Genomic DNA, 20,914 nt, shown 5'->3' on the forward strand with positions numbered 1-20,914 from the left:
CATATTTCTACACCAAAACTATGAGTGTTCATACAAGTGGGATAAATAGAGACTACAGATAGTTTCATGTTAGTTCGTGTTGGTGTTGCTGCCAAATTATTTTTGTTAAAGTTTATTCCTTTGATTTTTAGAGCTTTGGGATTCCAGAATTGTACGGTGACAAATGACACCAACTATTTTGTGCATGGTGAAAGGATATTAACAGTCTTGTTCTGTTTTTCTTTCATTTACCTGTTTCCTAATAGCTGTTTTTAGTTCCTCAGTTGTTATTTTTGGATCATTACTTTTTTCTTTTTAATTGTATGCTTAACTAGAAAAAAATTTAGGCTCTTGATTTTAGAGTTCTTTCTCCTTAAGGTAAAACTATAAGTATCAGGTTTTTTTTAAGCTATTCTTGTATATTGGATTACTTTTCTACTTTGCTATCAATATTATCTTTTAATTATTCTATTCGTTATGGATATACAAAGTTTCACAAAAAGGAATATATCCTTTAATACTTAAACACAGGACTGGCCATTTTTATGTGTATGCATTTCGTCTTAACAGCATTTGAATACAGTTAGGCTTTAGAAGGATATGTTAAATTTTGCTAAGCTGTGTTGCATTAACAAAAAACATAGAAAGCTTAAAACATGAACATATAAATGTTTATTTCTCACGCGTGTGAAGTCCACTGTAGGCCCAGGGACTGTCTTGGGTAGCTCTTCCATGTGTTGGCTTGGATCTGTGCGGCTTATATCCTGTAGCTCTGCCACTTGGAACATGTGTCCAGGCAAGATAGCTAGAGGGTCATGTTCTGGCTTTAATTTAATGTGCTTTGGACTGGAAGTAAGATGTGAATTAATCACATGGCCTCAACTAACTGTGGCTGGAAAACCTAGGGGAGCATGTGGGTATTCAGTGAGAAAAATTAGTTCCTCTACCTATATATGAAGGATATATACTTCATGAGTAAGTGCCTTTCACTCTCATTTCAGAAAAGAGGAAAGAGGAAATAATTGAGCACCCAGCCTGACACTACTGGATTCCATGGTATCATGCCTATTAATGTTCTATCTTGCTTCATTCCCCAAACAATCTTATGAAGTATCATTCTTGTTAAGATTTCAAAACCTAATCTGAAAGTTGTTACATGTGTAGTGTTTATATACATACATAACAGCTCCAGGGCAAAAATCTAGGCATACATTTAATGTGAAAGTAAGCACTTACGCTTTTGTATGCTGCTGGAGAAATTTGGTAAAAGCATTCAGTTGTTTATGGGTCTAGAAGTGCATGCTTAGTGTTAGTATATCTTATTTGCTTATAGTCTCTTGAAGGATCCAAAGTACTGTATGGTTTCAGAACCTGGCAAGAGAGATCCAGTTGGAGAAAGAACAGTTTCCTTCTTTGGCTTGGGGGTGGTAGGTCTGCCTTAGTTGTTGGGTGTTTTTTTTTTTTTTTCATGTTTTTAGGGCCATACCCGCAGCATATGGAGGTTCCCAGGCTAGGGGTTGAATCAGAGCTGCAGCCACAGCTGCCGGCCTGTGCCGCAGCTACAGCAATGCCAGTTCCAAGCAACATCCGTGACCTCCACTGCAGCTCACAGCAGTGCTGGATCCTTAACCCACTGAGCAGGGCCAGGGATTGAACCCACATTGTCCTGGATAACATGCTGAGCCATAATGGAAACTCCAGTTTTGTTTTTTTTTTTAATCATTCAGAAGCATTTTCTTTTCAGGGAACTTTCCCCAAGTTGCCAGCTCTCTTGCCTATTCTTTTTCCTTGTAAGGAAGAAGGTCAGGGATTGAATGTGATCATAACGAAAAAGCAAATCTTTGTTCTCTGGCTTGTAATTCCTTGTGTAGTAAGGCTTTTCTTTGGGTAAAGAAATGGCTTTAAATCTACCTCAGCTTTTTTCTCTGGGGTATTGTGAAGCGGTCTATGTCTATGAATTGCTTTGAAGTTGGGAAAAACATCTCACTACAGATACAATTTCTAGCTTTATGGGGAAAAGCCCCAATCACAAAGGATTTTAGAAGTATTTTAATGCTGATTCCTCAGCAACATGTGTACTTGTTATTTTTTAATCCTGATACCAGATCTGACTTTTTATGGAAATTTTCCTTTATTTTAGATCTCTCTTTGTTTTGTTTTATATAGTTTCATAGTTTATTTAAGCACTGTTTTTCTTAAATCTGTGAATTTATACAGATATATTCCTAGATAATGATATGAGGGCTTGTTTTTTTTTTTTTTTTTTTTTTCCCTGGGAGTCTCTTTGGAAGAGAAGCTGGTCCACTTGGCAAAACAGACTTAATGTTTCCAGTGTGACCTGCTAGGTTTATATAGTTCATTTTAGCTTGAGGAAACTAATGAATTTTGTGAGTCAAGTCTGTGTCTTGCTTCTTGTCTAAATGCAATATTAAAGTTAAATTCTAAAATTTTCAGATGTTTCTTTTCTGTTGGCATTTCATCAGTTTTATAAGGGTATAGAGAAGAAACAGCATAAGCTTGTTTTTAACACCTGTGTTAGATGTGCAGGCCAGTAAGACATGATTAACCTAAGTAATAGCAAGAGGGTCAAATTTCTAGTTATTAAACTTTTAAAAATCCAAGCCTCCTCTATTTGGTCCTTGGTGTATATAACCTTAATTTTATGGTTATTTGCAGCAGATAGAACTTTGAAAGGGACTGCAATATTGCCAGTATTCATTTATTGTCTAAGGTTTAGTCTGCCTGTTTTGGAGAGATTTGCACCATTTATACCATTCTGAAGTTTCTTTGCTGCTTCATTGTCCCAGAGTAAATATACTTTGTCATTCTGTTTAACTTCTCGCTTGTCTGGGGAAAAATAAAGACATCTCTAGTCTGAAATTGCTTTTGGGAATATAGCTCCACATGTTTTGGTCTGAGTGAAAGGCCTAGGGAAACATGAATTTTGTTACCTTTTTATTTTATTTTCCTTTACTTATAAATCATGATGATTCTCCCTTTACATCCATGAGACTCGCTTTTTATAAACACCATTCATTCCCTTTCTGAGGGTGGTTATTTGTAGTTTGTTTCGCCATTTACAATCTTATAGGCCCTTTACAAATGGATCATTTTTTTAACATTAAATTTTAGTAGGTCAAGAATCCATTTATTTAAAGTCCCCAAGAGAATCGATCTTAGAAGATTGCGGCTACATGTTTTTTATGGCTTCCTACTGCTTTCTGTAGTCTTCTCAATTTAAACAGTAGCAACAACAAAATATAGAGGGCATCATAAGACCTTGGCTTTATGGTTTTATTTTTGTTTCACACTTGTTTCTGAGGGTATTGGTAGTATTTGTTGGATTTGTTTTATATATATATTTGTAGTAAATTTACCTGCTGTCACAAAGAGGGAAAATGTAACATTTGAAGGGTTTGAACACAAACTTAGGGTGGAATTCAATGACAGTTTTAACTAGTGTACTTTTAGATTTTCTTACATCAGTGTCTGTTTAAAATTTTTAAAGACATTTCTATTATATCCTCCCAGATGGTTAATATCCCCATATCTATTAGAAGACTATGCCAAGTATTCATTTTGTTCTTTTATAAGCCTTAAGATAAACATGTTGCAAATGATTGCTTTTCCCTCTGTTGAGGTTTTTAAATTTTTTTTAAATAACTTTATTATGAAGAACTTGACGTGTATACAGACGTAGATAGACTAGTGTGATGAACACCCATGTAGTGGTCTCTCAGTTTCAGTAATTTTCACCCTTGACCAATCTTATTCCATTTTGTAACCCCAGCCATTTCACCCTCCCATATTACACTGAAGCAGATCTCAGGCATCATTTTGTCTACATTTTTAAAGAACAGATATTTCAGTATGCATTTTCGAAAGATAAGGACCTCTTTTACACAGTGTTATTAACCACAGTGTTATTAACACATCTAAAAATAACAAAATTTCTAAATTAGTCATTGTTCAGATTTACAAATATCTCAGGGTTGTCTGCCTTTCCTCCTCACAACTAATTCGATTCAGTATCCAAATAAGTCACATTGTGATTGGTTGATATGTTTTTTGTATCTTCTAATCTGAGTCTGGATTTTGCTCATTGCACTCTTATGGCATAGTTTAATATCTTTCTTTGTGTTCACATTTCCTATAACTTTGGGAGTTAGGTCAAGAGGCTTGTTCCAATTTAGGATTGATTACCCCTTCCTCCCTTTTCTTTTGACAATATTTCTTCATAGGTGGTAGTGAGCTTTTCTTTCAGTAAACACATAAGATCTGATTGTCTTTTTGTGATACCTGGAGCCATTGGAATACATCTCTAAAGAGAAACTTATCCACATCTTCTATTCTGATCTGGTAACTTAGTGAAGTCAGGATACATGCTTAATTTTTACCCTTGTTTATCAGATTTACTTTTTTCTTCCTTTTCAAATAATGAGTTGGTTTCATAGTATTCTTTTCAGACTCATTGTGAACTCATTTGTTATTTTTCAGTCCATTGCAGTACTGTAGAATATTGACACTATAATCCTTATAGACCATCTTAATTTTAAGTCAACTTCAACTTAAATTGCTTTGCCTTAGGAAACTTTGGGTGTATAAAAGTTGCATGGACATTTCTGGTGATAAAGTAATACAAATTCATGTTTTTCAACTTAACCGTTGCCCTAGGTATTATTTTGAAAACTGAATACTGTTTTAAATATCTGACCTGTTCCTAGCCACCTCTTCATCATTTGTCAAGGGATAATTAAGGTCCGAGCATTAGCATAATTGAAATATCTTTATTAGAACTATAGATCTGTTTTTAAGTTCTGAACTAAAGTGGATCAAGTTGGATGCAAAGACCTTTATCAGAATCAGTTTATCACAAGAATTAAATTCTGGACTGGGCTGTGCTTTACCTTAGAAGACACTGGGTATCTTTGCTGACATAAAGCTGGTAAGGCCTCTCAATATTGTGGCCATCAGAAACCATCTCCTCCTATTTCCAAATGTCTTGGGTGGAAGAGGAGTTATTTCCAGTTGCAAATTACTGTGCTAGATTCCACATTGTAATGGTAGCCAAACATAATGTTGTAATAAAAATACTTGTATAGCATTGCTAGAGGTAGTGTATAATAGACTTCTGTAAAATCTATCATGACCAAACATATATGATTTTTACGGCATATGTAATTGTCTTACATGCAAAAATAGATATTTTCATATTCTAGCATTTTACTTTTTTACACCTCCCCCAAACTCTGAAATCTTATACTAAATTTAAGCTTTGTGCATGAGCTTAACATGTACATATACACACTCTCTGGCAAATATGTGTCTCTGTATACTCCTTTGAACTTTTTATTATCAATGAATTTGATTTTATTTATAGGAAAATCAGTGCTCTTAACAGGATTTTTCCGCTAGCCCATTGCCTCAAACTGAACCTTTCATTTTCATTTGTCTACAGTCTCTAATTCCCCTAATCTTATTTTTGAGAGTTTTTTTTTTTTTTTTTTTTTAAAGTCCTTTCAATTCTGTCATCTTTTCTTATCCACTGTCTGGTTTCCCATTTATCTTGAGTTAACTGAGCATATATGTGGCCACATTTTCACTTTTCTGTCTTGTATTTCTTTCATCTTTGTGTTATCTGGCTTTTCCTCTTCTGTTTTATTTTAAAAAGCTATTTGATAATCTAGTTGTCATATGATTTATTTTTAATGTCTTTTTCATGCCTATTTTCTTATATCTCTTTCAACTTCTTTTTGACATTCCCAAAATGTCTCCTTTCTCCTGATTACTGTTCTTTACTATTTAGTATTTCCTTCTTTGTGTGGTATGTATTCTTTCTTCACCTTTGTGTCTTTTATCCCTTCTCATCATCCCTCAACACTCATGCCACGTTGTGTCAGAGATGCTTTTTGATTACGGAATGCTTTCAGACATCTTAGTGGTTGTCCATCAAGATTTTTGCCTTTGGCTCTAATCTTTATTTTTATCTTCTATTATGTATAAAAGGTATGCTCTAGAAAAAGCAGTCTATTTCCCACCCCTGGGTGTAAGTGACATGGATTTTCTGGGCTCTACATCTTTATTTACTTTCTCTTACTGCCTAGAATGGCTTTCATCCACCAAACAGTAGTGTTCCTTTCAGGCTTATTTCAAATCCTACATCCTTGTGAAGCCTTTCCTGCACATCTCTCTTTTGAGAGACTTCCATATTATTTATTCTCTATTTACCGCCTCTTGTCATGTGCCCATTCTTCCCACTTGAATTGGGCACCAGAATTGGGAAGGATCTTGTTTCTTTGTATTTTCAGCTCTTAGTATAATTCTCTTGCATTACATTTTAGGAGAATGTTAATGAACTCTTTAGTTGAAAGTACTTCTGAAACTAGTCAAATTCTCAGGTGTGGCATACCACAGGAGCCCTACTTTGACCATACATCCTGGTTTATATCTTTTGTCTTGGTGTAATTGTTAATAGTGTTTCTTTTCACTTTCAGAAGTATCCAAGTTAGTATGAAAAATTGTAGGATTACCTTACCTTGATGCTGTATGTGGGAAGTGTTCTGGTTAGGCTTGGTGAATCAAGGGAATCTTATAATCAGCTATTATCCAAAGAAGATATTCTAATTTTGTAGTCCAAGGGTGGCCTGAAAATGTGCATTTTGAGAAGCATGGCTTGGGATTCAAGTACTAGCTGCACTCTAATCAGTTTTTTGAGAAATAGTGCTCTGAGGCTTATGGTTTTTGTTGGGATGAAGAGAGTTGGAAGGAGCAGGGGAAATAATGAAATACCACTTTTCTCTATGAAGTTGGAAAAGAACAGTTAATATTGTGGTTCTTGATTTTTAATGGCTAGCTATTTCTTAACATAAGCACCCTGTATACTTTGACTGCCTGTGTCAAAATACAAAAGTATTGGTAAAAGTGTGTGGAAGGAGTCTGCTAAACATTAGGGCCATGCGTGTACATGTATGATATGTATGTGTGTATAGCTAATGACTTAATGAGGGCATGAAATTTTAGTGCAAACAGCCGAAAATAGAAGTAAATCAGCATTTAAAAAGATGAACTTTGGAGGAAGATAGTGAAAAAACAAAAAGCAACAGAGACATCCCTAAATTTCACTGTTTTTATGTAAAAAAAAAATTATCTTAAGATAATCAACAGAGGATGATTCATTTGAAAACATGGAATGAATTATTTGTAAAATAACCTTAAAAATTTATACTTTAACATTAAAAAGATCACACACCACGGCCAAGTGGGATTCATTCCAGGTTCACAAGGATGGTTCAGCATGTGCAAATCAGTGTAATATACACCACGTTAACAAAAGGAAAGTCAAAAACCACATGATCATTTCAGTAGATACAGAAAAAGCATTTGCTAGAATTCAACGTCCATTCATGGTGGTAACTCTTACCAAAGTGGATATAGAGGGAACATATCTCAACATCATAAAAGCCATTTATGACAAACCCATGGCCAGTATAATACCCAACTGAGAAAAGCTGAAAGCCTTCTTGCTAAAATTTGAAATAAAACAAGGATGCCCACTCTCACCACTTTTATTCAACATAGTAGTGGAAGTCCTAGCTCCAGAAATCAAACAAAAAAAGAAATAAAAATAGGCAGATTGAAAGAGAAGAGGTAATATTGTCGCTCTATGCAGATGACATGATGCTTATATTACAGAGAAAACTCTAAGGACTCTACACAAAAGCTACTCAATCTGATAAATGAATTCAGAGTAGCAGGATATAAGATTAACATTTGGAAATCAGTTGCATTTCTGTATACTAACAATAAAATATTACAAAAGGAAGGTAAAAATAAAATACCTTTTAAAATTGTCCTCCCTCCCAAATACCCTAGGAATAAAGCTGGCCAAGGAGATGAAAGATTTATGTGCTGAGTACTATGAAACGTTAAAAAGGAAGTTAAAGGGGATTCAAAGAAATGGAAAGATATCCCATGCTCCTGGATTGAAAAAATTAATATCGTTTAAATGGTCATACTTCCCAAAGCAATCTACAAATTTAATGTGATCCCTATCAAGTTACCCATGACATTTTTCACAGAAGTAGAACAAATAATACAAAAATTTAAATTGAAGCATAAAAGACCCAGAATTGTCAAAGCAGTCCTGAGGGGGGAATAAAAACAAAGCAAGGGGCATAATTCTCCCAGACTTCAGATAATACTACAAAGCTACAGTAATCAAGACAGTGTGGTCCAAAAACAGACATGCAGACCAGTGGAACAGAATAGAGAACCCAGAAGTAAACCCAGATACCTATGGTCAAAATTAATCTTTGGCAAAGGAGGCAAGAAAAGAAAATGGGAAAAAGACAGTCTCTTCAGCAAGTAATACTGGGAAAACTGGACAGCTGCATGTAAATCGGTGAAACTAGAATACATCCTCACAGCATGTACAAAGATAAACCCAAAATGGCTTAAAGACTTAAAACAAGACACCATAAAACTCCTGGGGGAGAACACAGGCAAAATCTTATCTGACATAAACCATACCATTGTTTTCTTAGGTCAGTCTCCCAAGGGGCAACAGAAGTAAAAATAAACCAGTGGTTCCTAATCAAACTTACAAGCTTTTGCACAGCAAAGAAAACCATTAAAAACAACAAAAAGAAAACCTATGGAATGGAAGAAAATAGTTGAAAATGATGCAACTGACAAGGGCTTAATCTCCAAAATATACAAACAACACAAAAACAACCCAATCAAAAATGGCCAGAAGACCTAAATATATATTTCTCCAAAGAAGACATACTGATGGCCAGCAGGCACATGACAAGATGCTCAGCATCACTAATTATTAGAGAAATGCAAATCAAAACTACAATGAGTTACTACCTCATGCTCGTCAGAATGGCCATCATTAATAAGTCTACAAGTAGCAAATGCTGGAGAGGGTGTGGAGAAAAGGGAATCCTCCTACATTGTTGGTGGTAATGTAAATCGGTACAACCACTGTGGAAAACAGTACGGAGGTTCCTCAAAACTAAAAATAGACCTCCCATATGATCCAGCATTCCCACTCCTGGGTATATATTTAGACAAAAACTGTAATTGAAAAAGATAATGCACCCTTATGTTCATTGCAGCACTATTCACAATATCCAAGACATGGATACAATCTAAATGTCCATCAACAGATGAATGGATTAAGAAGATGTAGTACATATATAGAGTGGAATACTATTCGGCCATAAAAAACCCGAAATGATGGCATTTGCAGCAACATGGATGCAACTAGAGATTCTCATACCAAGTGAAGTAAGTCAGAAAGAGAAAGATGAATACCATATGATATCAGTTATATGTGGAATCTAAAATATGGCACAAATGAACCTGTCTTCAAACATCCTTAGGACCATTGAGAACAGATTTGTGGTTGCCCAGGAGTAGGTAGAGTGATGGACTGGGAGTTTGGGGTTAGTAGATGCAAACTATTACATTTAGAATGGATAAACAGTGGGGTCCTACTGTGCAGGTTAGGGAACTCTATCCAATCTCCTGGGATAAACCATGATGGAAAATAATATAAAAAAAGAATTTATGTGTATATGACTGAGTCACTTTGTTTTACAGCAGAAATGGGCACAACATTTTAAAGCAACTATACTTTAATAAAAATATTTATACTTTGTATTTTTAATACTTTTCTTTAGATGTACAGATGTTTTAAACTTCCAAATGGTAGCTACTCCCCATGTTATCTTTTATTTTACAGCATAGGAAAAGATGACAAACTACGGTCCTTAAACATGTTTTGGGGCAAATGTGACCTAAATCTCCAAGCACTGCCACAATTGTCTAATCTCATTGTTGAACAAAAGTATTAAAACTGTGGAAATAAATAGAATTCATTTATTATAAGAGACTAGTACCCCTCAAACAAAGGAAATTCATTGCAAGACTATGAAGAATGTCATTTCCCAGCCCTCTGACATGTCATAGCAGTAGGCTAAAGAAGAAAAATTATTTACCATTTCAGGAAATACGTAATATGTTATAACAAAAAAAAAAAAAATGGAGAGAAACAGACTCACATATACAGAGGACAGATTAGTGGTTACTAGGCAGGAGGTGCAGCATAAGGGTAGGAGAACTATTGGGTGCAAAATAAGCTACAAGGATATATTGTATAACACAAAGATATAACCGATATTTTATATTAACTGTAAATGGAATGTAACCTTTAAAAATTTGAGAATTACTATGTTGTACACCTGTAAAAAACATCAACTTGTAGTTCAGGTTTTTTTCATTTGTCTTCATTAGGGCCGCTCCCGACGTATATGCAAGTTCCTGGGCTAGGGGTTGAGTCAGAGCTATAGCTGCTGGCCTATGCCACAGCCACAGCAATGCAGGATCCAAGCCACATCTGTGACCTACACCACAGCTCACAGCAATGCAGGATCCTTAACCCACTGAGTGAGGCCAAGGGTCGAACCTGCATCCTCATGGATACTACTCAGGTTCGTTAACCTTAGAGCCATGGCTGGAACTCCAACTGTTGGTTTTATTTTTATTTTTTTTGTCTTTTTGCCTTTTCTCCCGTGGCATATGGAGATTCCCAGGCTAGGGGTCTAATCGGAGGTGTAGCCACTGGCCTACACCAGAGCCACAGCAGTGTCAGATCTGAGCCACGTCTGCAACCTACACCAAAGCTCACAGCAACGCCGGGTCCTTAACCCACTGAGCAAGGCCAGGGACTGAACCCGCAACCTCATGGTTCCTAGTAGGATTCATTAACCACTTAGCCATGACGGGAACTTTCCTCCCGCTCTTGGTTTTAATTCTTTTTTTTTTCTTGCTTTCCTGGCTAAGAGCATTTACATACATTTCGTGCCTGCCTGAGTGTCTTTTATAATTTTTTTTTTTAGCTTTTTAGGGCCATACCTGTGGTATATGGAGGTTCTTGGGCAAGGTGTTGCCACCACACCATAGTCAGAGCAACACTGGATCTGAGCTACTTCTGTGACCTGTGCTACAGCTCATGGCAATGCCAGATCCTTAACCCACTGAATGAGGCCAGGGATCAAACCGACATCCTCCTGGATGCTAGTCACTGAGCCACAATGGGAAAACTTAAAGCAAAAAAGAAAAAAAAAAAAAAAAAGAAGAAGACGACAAAACACACAGTATGAAATAAAAGCATTTGGTACATTTTACCCACTTACAGTTTTGGACATTTGAGTTATTAACACCTTTTAGGTGTTGTGAGTAGTGCTATGGTGAACTTGTGTATACCTATTTCTTTGAATACCTATTTTCAGTTCTTTAGGGTGTATTCCTAGTGGAACTGCAGTGTCATAAAGTAATTCTTAAGTTTTCGAGAAACTTGCCAAACTGCTTTTCACAAAAGGTGTACCGCTTTACTTTCCCACCAACAATGTATAAGTGTTCTAATTTCTCCACATCTTTGCTATACTTATTTTCTGTTTTTTTGTTTGTTTTTTAATAGCCATTCTGACGGGTGTGAAGTGGCATGTCTTTGTGGTTTGGGTTTGCATTTTCCTAATCACTTGTGATGTTGAATATCATTTAGTATGTCTTAACTGACTCCCAAATTAATCAGTGAGGTAGAATTCTTCAAAATGATAAAATATGCGGAGTTCCCATAGTGGATCAGTGGAAACAAATCTGACTAGTATCCATGAGGACGCAGGTTCGATCCCTGGCCTCAAACAATGAATAGAGGTTGAGGAGCTGGCGTTGGTGTGAGCTGTGGTGTAGGTTGCAGATGCTGCTTGGATCCTGCGTTGCTGTGGCTGTGGTATAGGTCGGCAGCTACAGCTCCAATTCATCCCTTAGCCTGAGAACTTCCATATGCCACAGGTGAGGCCCTAAAAAGACCAAAAAAAAAAAAAAAAAAAAAACCAAAAAAACAAATGCTCCCCTTTAACAAAAAGCCAATGTTCTGTTTGTTGAAAATGCTTGTGAACAGTTCTTTTAAGTTTAGAGTTGGGGGAAGCCAGAGGTGCCCCTGATTTAGTTAGGTGATAACTGTGACTATAATATAAAGTTTGAAAAAGAAAAAATATAAATATTAGGAAGTGAGAGACAGATCAACCCCCACCCCCTAAAAGAAAAACAAGCAAGCAAGCAAGCAAAAACTGTCCTTTTTGTACTGACTTAGATAAAGGGCCTTGGAGTTAGGCAAATACAAGTTCAATTCCCACCTCCACAAAGTTACTGTGAGGTTTTGAGCAAGTTATTTAACTGCTCCCTCAGAAATGCAGATAATAATCATATTCATCTGGGTTTTTTTTTTTAGTGAATTAGATAGTATATACCTAGTGTATGTTACATGTAATGGTAAATAGCTGTTATATGGAAAAATAAACAGCAGTGTTTATGGAGGAACATTTTGAAAAAATGTTCAAACCAAGTACATTAGAGCCAAGTATTAGAACCAAGTATTATACAAAAAATAGTTTTGTTTTTTTTTTGTCTTTTTTTTTTTTTTTAGGACCACACCCACCGCATATGGAGGTTCCCAGGCAAGGGGTCAAATTGCAGCTGTCGCTGCCGGCCTACACCATAGCCACAGCAACTTGGGATCCTAGCCGCATCTGTGACCTACACCACAGCTCATGGCAACGCTGGATCCTTGACCTTCTGAGCGAGGCCAGGGATCAAACCCACATCCTCATGGATACTAGTTGGGTTCATTAACCGTGGAACCACAACAGGAACTCCCCAGAAAATAGTTTTAGTCCATAAATAGCAATGACGAGTGGGAATTAATGCTCAGAATAAGAAAATATTATACAGCATGGTAATTGATTTATTTCTTTGGTAAGACTAAGTTTTTTGTGTTTAACAGCTGTCTTTTACATTTTTCATTATCAGCATTTAGCCCAGTTTCTAGCACATAGAAGATACTATTGTATTAAGTTTTGTTGAATTAGAGGTTCAGATTGAGATTGAAATGTATATTAAGCAAACACCTTAAAAAAAAAGAGCCTCTTAAGTAACTTTTCAAAACATGGAATTAAGATTACTTATTAAGTGAAGTTGGGATAAATGAGTAGTGATTTAAAAAATTATTAATCTTGGAGTTCCCATTGTGGCTTAGTGGTTAACAAGCCCGACTAGCATCCATGAGGACATGGGTTAGATCCCTGGCCTTGCTTAGTGGGTTAAGGATCTAGCATTGCCGTGAGCTGTGGTGTAGGTTGCCGACATGGCTCAGATTCTTCATTGTTGTGGCTCTAGTGTAGGTTGGCGGCCACAGCTCCCAATTCGACCCTTAGCCTGGAAACTTCCATATGCTGCTGGTGCAGCCCTAAAAGACAAAAAAAAAAAAAAAAATCCTTAATCCCAACTTTTACAATATAAGCTCCAGATGGGTGAAAATCTTAAATATATTGTAAAAAGTCAAGCTGTTATTTGGGAAATGGGTATGTGTATTGTTGGTTGAACCAGAACATCTACATTGTACAACTCCAGAGAGTGCCTTTCACACTATGTTCAGCACATCACAGAGTACAGGGTAAGTGGCAGGACTTGGGGTTGTGCAGTGTGGCCGTGATTAGATGCTGAAGATTAAATTTAATTTTGAATCCATAAGATGATTGAAATTACAATATGTTTAGTAAGAAGTCTTGTGCTATGAAAAGGAATGAAACTTTAAATATACTAGAAAAATGTCTGCTTCAGCATTACAAAGAATATGCATTTATTCATAAAGACTTCATCAGTAATACAAAATCAGGGTTCTCATGGTGACTCAGGGGGTTAGGAACTCGACTAGTATCCATGAAAATGCAGGTTCGATCCCTGGCCTTGCTCAGTGGGTTAAGGATCTGGGGGCGTTGCCTTGTCACAAGCTGTGGCGTAGGTCTCAGATGCGGCTTGGATCCAGTCAGTGTTGCTGAGGCCAGAGACTGTGGCTCATATTAGACCCCCAGCCCGGGAACATCCATATGCTACATGTGTGGCCCCCAAAAAGATTAAAAAATTAAAAACAATAAGAAAATCAAGATTTATAGTGATTAGATGAAGAATATGACTTCACAGAAGCTCTTCAAAAGGCATAAACTAGAAATAGCCTTAGAGAGGTTGCACTCCTTTACTGCTTCTAAAACCTATTAAAAGCCATGACTCAACCTTGCAGAAAAATACTTATGTGTAATATTTCAGGAGGTTTGGGAATCACAAAGTTCCTTCCAAACTCCAGAGGTTTATAAATGAATTATTACATTTAATGTAAATTAGTATGAAGAAACAAAATGTCACTTTTGTTTTCAGGGAAGATAGTTGGGAGAGAAATAACTTTATACCCTTTAGAAAGTTGAGGGATCGCATGTTGAAAGTAGAATTTAAAGAGTTTCTTAAATAGCTGGGGAAAATTGTTTTGCCTTTGAGTGGTAGAATTCCTTTTCCCTGCTTTGAATGTGTAGGGCACCGAGAGGTGGAAATGCAACGAGAGATTTGGAGGAGGAGTGGGTTAATGGAGCACAAGATAAGTTTGTTCAAGGAATATTTAGAAAAATAGAGGAAAAAATAGTAGTTAGCCTAATGAGACTCAAAATTAAAGGTAAGAATCCTGACATGTAAGGGCAGTAGGAAATCTCTGCAGAATATTCTAAAGAGGAGTTGGGATTTAGAGGTGAAACATTTAGAGTCTGTAAGGAGAGTTGCAGTGGTTTAAAGAGACTTGGTGGGTAACTAATTAAGTGGATGGTTTTAGGGGGGATGATCTGGATACAATTCATCTGTAAAATCTAGTAATATATTCTTTTCAGATATGAAGGTGGAGATTTTATAATTTTACCTTTCACTCGTAAGAGTGCTTTTCCCACTATTAAATATTTGGTGACCGAAAAAATGATGATGTTTATCCATGTCTTTGTGTTTAATAATGGATGTTTACAAGGAACTTGCACTTCTCTAGCTCTTGCATGGGGATTTAAGGGCTTAAATATCACAAGCCACAGGCATTACAGTATAATAGAAGTTCAGTTGTCATTAGCTAGAACTACTTGTGGCCTTCTACACCTAGCTGGCAGATGAAATTCTAGGAATTAGGTTGACTTGATGATTGGCCTATTAACCACCTCTTGAAATGGGTTTGCTTTTATGGATTTCTGTGTATCAGTTGTTGGCTGCATGATAAAAGCACTAATATATTAGTAACAACATAACATTCAAGTATCTATATTAATATGTTTATTTTGTATTATTTGCTGATGTTAACAATTCCTAAGGGGTTATATGAAAATGTAAGGAGGTGTGATAGGGAATGCGGATTGTGTAAATTGGCAGATACATATCTGTTTTTTGTTGTTAAAGACAAACTTAGGAGTGATTACAAATGAAGAAAATCATTTAGATTTTTAAGTCATGGCATCATATTTAGATGCCATGACTTAAAACAGTGCTGTCCAATAAAAATATAATTTTCAGTTTACTAGTAACAATATGAAAAATTAGAGGAAATGCATGATTTTTAATATATTTTTATTAATGCAATTATTTTAATGTGTAAATCATGAAATTATTAATGGGCTGTTTTACCCTTTTGGGGGTACAATATCTTTGAATTTTGGTCTATATTTTACACTTACCATATATTTCAGTTCAGACTAGCCACTTTGTAAGTGCTTAACAGCTACAGGTTGCTAGTGGCTACTGTATTGGACAACATGGATTTAGAATGTTTGCTGTCTTTCTATCATGGATTAACTTGTCTTTTATTCCCTTTTACCACTCATTATTGTGCATAGATTTCCAGAACTGGGGCACAGCCCAGTTTGTGAAAGGAAGATTAATAACATTTCTTGGTTAGAGGTAATTATATGTGAAAGGTCCAAAAGAAAACTCAACATCCAGTATAGAAATGGAAGCTGTTTTCCAGGAGATTCTGTTTTAAAATCTCTCTCTCTGCCCATAAGTCTTCATGATTGCTGTCTTACGGTAGTATTTGCATACTTTTTGCTTGAGAGGGGAATCTCTTTTTGAGAATGGAGAGTCTGTCTTGAACATCACTTGAGTTAGAAGAAATATATTTGGCTTAATTAGGATTCCTAAATGGAGGAGTTTATTATATAGCAAGGAGCTTACATTGGACTTAAATGTATTTTTATTGGTTTCCTAAGCTGAAATGTTATTTGTTATGAGTTTAATTTTGTATATTAAAACCTTTTGAGCAAATGTGAGCTAACGTGTCTTTAACTCTTTTATCTCATTATAGATAATCTTACCATTAGCAATATTCCTATTTGAGACAGCCTCTAATGAGCAAATATGGTGTTCCCAACTCTGGACATTTATAGAAGTACTTTATAAATAACTTTAATTCATATTATTTATATCTTACTTTCCAAGAATGTATTTCCTGGAGGGGTAGTACTGTCTCAAGATGTACAGTTGACTTAATGTAATTAAAATTTGATGTAAACTTTAAATAAGATATAGTTGGTTCTCTGTTTTTTGGGTAGGGTTTTTATTCACTACCCTCGTACCATAGTCAGTTTGCTGTGTTTGAACACTTAATGTGAATATTAAGAAACTTCATAAAACAAAATTTGCCCAGAGTATACAGTAGAACCAGACTGTTTCCCAGTCTTTTAGTCTTGCATATTTTTATACCGTTTTTTTTGTGTGTGTGTGTTCACTTATGACAAATGTTAGTTGCAGGTATGTGTGCCCATTTGAAACAATAGCTCTTACTTATTGACTATGCTAGGTACTTTGCTAGATAATTTACTTACATTATTTTTTCTCAGTTCTCTCAGGGAGACATTACTATCATCTTATTAGAAATGAAAAGAGCAAATCTTTGAGAGATTATGTAACTAGCCTAAAGACTTACTCATTAATGATGGAATTGAGATTCAAACTGAAGTCTGATCTCAAAGGTCATGCTATTCATCACACTTTATTAGATATTCTGATGGCATCAGGTGTGAATATTTGTGTATGTGCACCTGTGTGTGTGTGTGCGCGCGTGTGTCTGAGTGTGTGAGAATGTGTATGTGGGATGGGGGCGGGGGTAAAGAGATAAGGATAATCAGTTTAGTACAATATTCTGACAAGGACTACTTGTCAGTTTATATTTGTGTTGGATGCATATACTTAGGGCTTGTTTCTTTTTAAAGAGGCCTAGGCATTATAGTCTGCTATACTTGTAAAAAATAATATATGTTATATAGCAAGTGACAACCAAGGCCGCTGTTGTGTCTTGGCCCTTTGTCAAATGTAGTTTTGAAGACTAGTGTTGGCATATTAAGTCTTAAGGTAGACTGTATCTTACAAAGAAAATATTTTGAAAAAAATTTAAATGAAACCCAAGAGTTGGGAGTTCCCAGTGTGGCTTAGTGGATTACAAAACCTGACTAGCATCCATGGGGATGCCGGTTTGATCCTTGGCCTCACTCAGTGGGTTAAGGATCTAGTGTTTCTGTGAGTTGTGGTGTAGGTTGCAGATGTGTCTCAGATCTCAACGTTGCTGTGGCTATGGCATAAGCTGGCAGCCAGAGCTCCATTTTGACCCCTATTGTGGGAACTTCTATATGCCACAGGTGTAGCCCTAAAAAGCAAAAAGCAAAAAAAAAAAAGAAAAAAACCCCAAGAGTTTATATTTGCATATACTTATATACTGGCAGTCTGTAAACCAAACGTAACACTCTGGGTTTGTGTGAGCTGTTTTTAAAACTTCACTTTGAATGCCTGTATTAAGACTCATTTGGTTGCAGTAGTACAAAAATCAAACCAAACTGGTTTGTGAAAAACATTAATTTGTTGGCTTGACTGGTTAATGACACAACTAAATAAGTTGTCTCACATACTGAAAAGATCAGGGTAGAGTTGGCTTTAGGCATGCCCTCAGCATCTGACTTACCCTTCCATCTGCTCCTTCTGCTTCCTCTTAGTTGACTCCAGTATTGGATAAGCTTTCTCATTGTGGTCATAAGATAATTGCTAGCACCTCCCAGCTACATCCTTTAGGTTCAGATGCAGTGTAAAATAGTGTGAGATTCCAGGCCCCAGTGGTTCCATCAGACGTTCAGTTGCATCTCCTTATTTCCAGTTGGGTTCATTATTGAATCATTCACAATGGAGTGAGTGGAGTAGGGGTGAAATGTATTAAGGTTTATGCCTATCCCTGAGATTGAGGTCAGCATAAGTTCTGAGAAAAATTACAAATGCAAAGTGGGTTACCACAAGTCTGACGAGTGGGGCTATGTAGCAAAATCAATATGCATCTTTTAGGGGTAGCAGGTATTCTTTATTTTACTATAGTCCTCACTCTTTCTAGTGTTTTGGCTTATTTAAGTAATTTATATTACCTGCTTATACTTGAGCATTTGGTTTTAATTCCTCTAGTTTATAGTTTCCTGTTATCAGAATTACTGATTTTTTTTGCCATGCCTGCAACATGTAGAATTCCTGGGGCAGGGATCGAAACACACTGCAGCAGTGACCTGCGCTGCTGCAGTGACAATGCTGAATCCTTAACCTGCTGTACCACAAGGGAACTCCCTTAAATACTTTTTTTTTTTTAATATAAAATTTCATTTGTTTGAGTTACAGAATGGCGAGGATGTTTACAAAGGATTGAATTAGCTTTTCGAATGCCTTTACCAAAACAAACTTATTTGTTAGGTAAACCTCAGCTAGATGTCTTGAACTGCTTCTGGCAGGTTTTTTGTTTGTTTGTTTTTTTTTTTTTTTTTGCTTTTTAGGGCTGCACTTAGAGGCATTGGAGCATAGGGAAGTTCCCAGCCTAGGGGTTGAATTGGAGCTACAGCTGCCGGCCCACACCACAGCCACAGCAGTGTGGGATCCAAGTTGCATCTGTGACCTACATCACAGCTTGCCGCAACACTGGATCCTTAACCCACTGAGCAAGGCCAGGGATTGAACCTATATCCTCATGGATACTAGTTGGGTTCCTTACCACAGAGCCATAATGGGAACTCCTTGGCAGTTTTTTAAAAGAACCTGTAGCCAAGATTTTGGCTTGTAGGTATGGTTAAAACTAAACCCGGAGCTATTAATCTAAGCCCAGTGTTTGGGCTGAGGGTTAGGTGGCTGCTGTAGTTGGAAGAAAGAGGTTTTAAGCCTAGTTCTTCTGTAGGAACAGAATCATAGGCATTTCCAGAGTCCTTTACTCTGAGAGCAAGCCAGAACTGGAGAGAGCGGAGAGGCACAAGTCCGTGGCACTATTTGGGATTTGTGTCAGTAGGTTAAATTAAGAATTGAGCACAACTAATGTAGAAAAATTCTTCTGACAAGATTCTCTTACACTGACATTAGATTCAGAGGCTTAGGGTTTGCTCTCATAGGCATGTCTTTGCATGTTTTATGAGACCAGTGCTCTAATCCCTGAGCTACAGAGCCTCAGCTTTTGCATGTTTTAAAGTTACACTTCTCCACCCAGTGTCTCTGTTTACTCTCTCCATATTGATTGTGATTTCAGATTTTTGTCGACTTCTAATCTTTTTTTTTAAACCCTTTTCCTTTTTATTTTATTTATTTATTTCCCATTTTTGGCTGCCCTGTGGCATATGGAGTTTTGATCAGATCCGAACCCTGGTTGAAACCTATGCCACACCAGATTCTTTAACCCACTGTGCTGGGCAGTAATTGAACCTGCATCCTGATGCTGCAGAGATGCTGCCATTACCATTGTGCCACAACAGGAACTCTGCCTTCCGCTCTTTGCTTTTCCAGATTTCATGAAGGCTAATCCTTTTGAGTCTAGTGTGGCCAGATAAAATCTAGGATACCTAATTAAATCTGAACTTCGTATAAATAGCAGCTAACTTCTAGTATATCCCATATACAAGAAATATAAGTATAAATACTTCTTGTTTATCTGAAATTCATATTTAATTGGATGTCCTGAGTTTTTCTTCAAATAAACTTTCAAAACAATTTCAAAAAAGTTCATGGCCATACCCATGACAAATGGAAGTTCCTAGGACAGGGATCGAGTCTGAGCCATAGCTGCAGCAATACCAGGTCCTTTAACCCACTTTGCTATGTGGGGATTGAACCCGCATCTCTACAGCAACCCGAGCTGCTGCAGTTGGATTCTTAACACTGTGCCATGGTGAGAACTCCTCAAATAAACTTTTTGTTTTGAGATAATTGTGGATTTGTATGCAGTTGTAAAAAATAATTCTGAGAGACCGCCTTGTATTTTTATTTGCTAAATCAGGCAACCCTCTCTGGGTCTTTTCATCATCAGGAAACCCCAACTTCAAATCAATTGTCTTTTCCAATAAAAATATTGATTAGAAACCCTTTGGGGCCCTCTTATACTTCAGAGAAGACTGATGCTTGGAAGAATAATGTTTGTCTTAAGATACTACTAAAAGTACTTTAACATTTTCACAGTTGCAGAATAAAATTACTTTAAAAGCTCTGCAGGATACTGCCTTGGCAATGTTAGGAAACAATGAACTAATTTAGCTTGAGGCAATTCTGAGCAGGTAATAATTGAGGCCAGTAGTCTCAGATCTCTTTCATCTTCCAGTACTTCAAAGTTGTTAAAACTCCCTTGACCCAGATTTGGCAAGAGGGTTTATAATCCTATCTTTTCTAACAGTTTGTGGTGGTTTCATAACTGTGGAATTATAATTTGTCAACCGCATCTTTGAATAAGATGAGAAAAAGAAAAGGCACTCTTTCATTTTTCAGAGTACTTGAGTCAGATTGGAACACCTTGCTTCCTTGTCCTTTTTCTCCTGTCTTGGCAGTAGGTGGCATGGCCTGGGGAGAAAGGTAGCCAACAGCTACTTAGTTGCACCTGTTACTCTCCATTGGCGGACAAACTTCATTAGTACTTTTATTTTAGAGTAGTCTGAGCTGGGGGAAAGAGAGGAAGTGGAACTATGAAGTAAAACTGTACTAAGTAAAACTGTTAATAATGAAGTCAAAATTGATCATCTCT

The 20,914-nt window shown here is 36.6% G+C and overlaps 1 protein-coding gene and 1 long non-coding RNA gene across 6 annotated transcripts in view; both read left to right on the forward strand.

Moving 5' to 3' along the window:
- The window catches only part of UBE2E3 (ubiquitin conjugating enzyme E2 E3), a 91,077-nt gene that overhangs the window by 11,031 nt on the left and 59,132 nt on the right, over positions 1-20,914 (forward strand). The window lies entirely within an intron of this gene.
- Positions 11,648-17,274, forward strand: LOC146396023 (uncharacterized). Its single transcript, XR_014829863.1, has 2 exons — positions 11,648-12,580; positions 13,173-17,274. It is a non-coding gene; the product is annotated as an uncharacterized LOC146396023 (long non-coding RNA).

This window comes from Sus scrofa, chromosome 15 (genome assembly GCF_054392235.1).
Source record: "Sus scrofa isolate SSC_HxYL_T2T_F1_AM1 chromosome 15, Sscrofa_HxYL_maternal_Yorkshire_Landrace_v2.0, whole genome shotgun sequence".
Taxonomy (NCBI): domain Eukaryota; kingdom Metazoa; phylum Chordata; class Mammalia; order Artiodactyla; family Suidae; genus Sus; species Sus scrofa.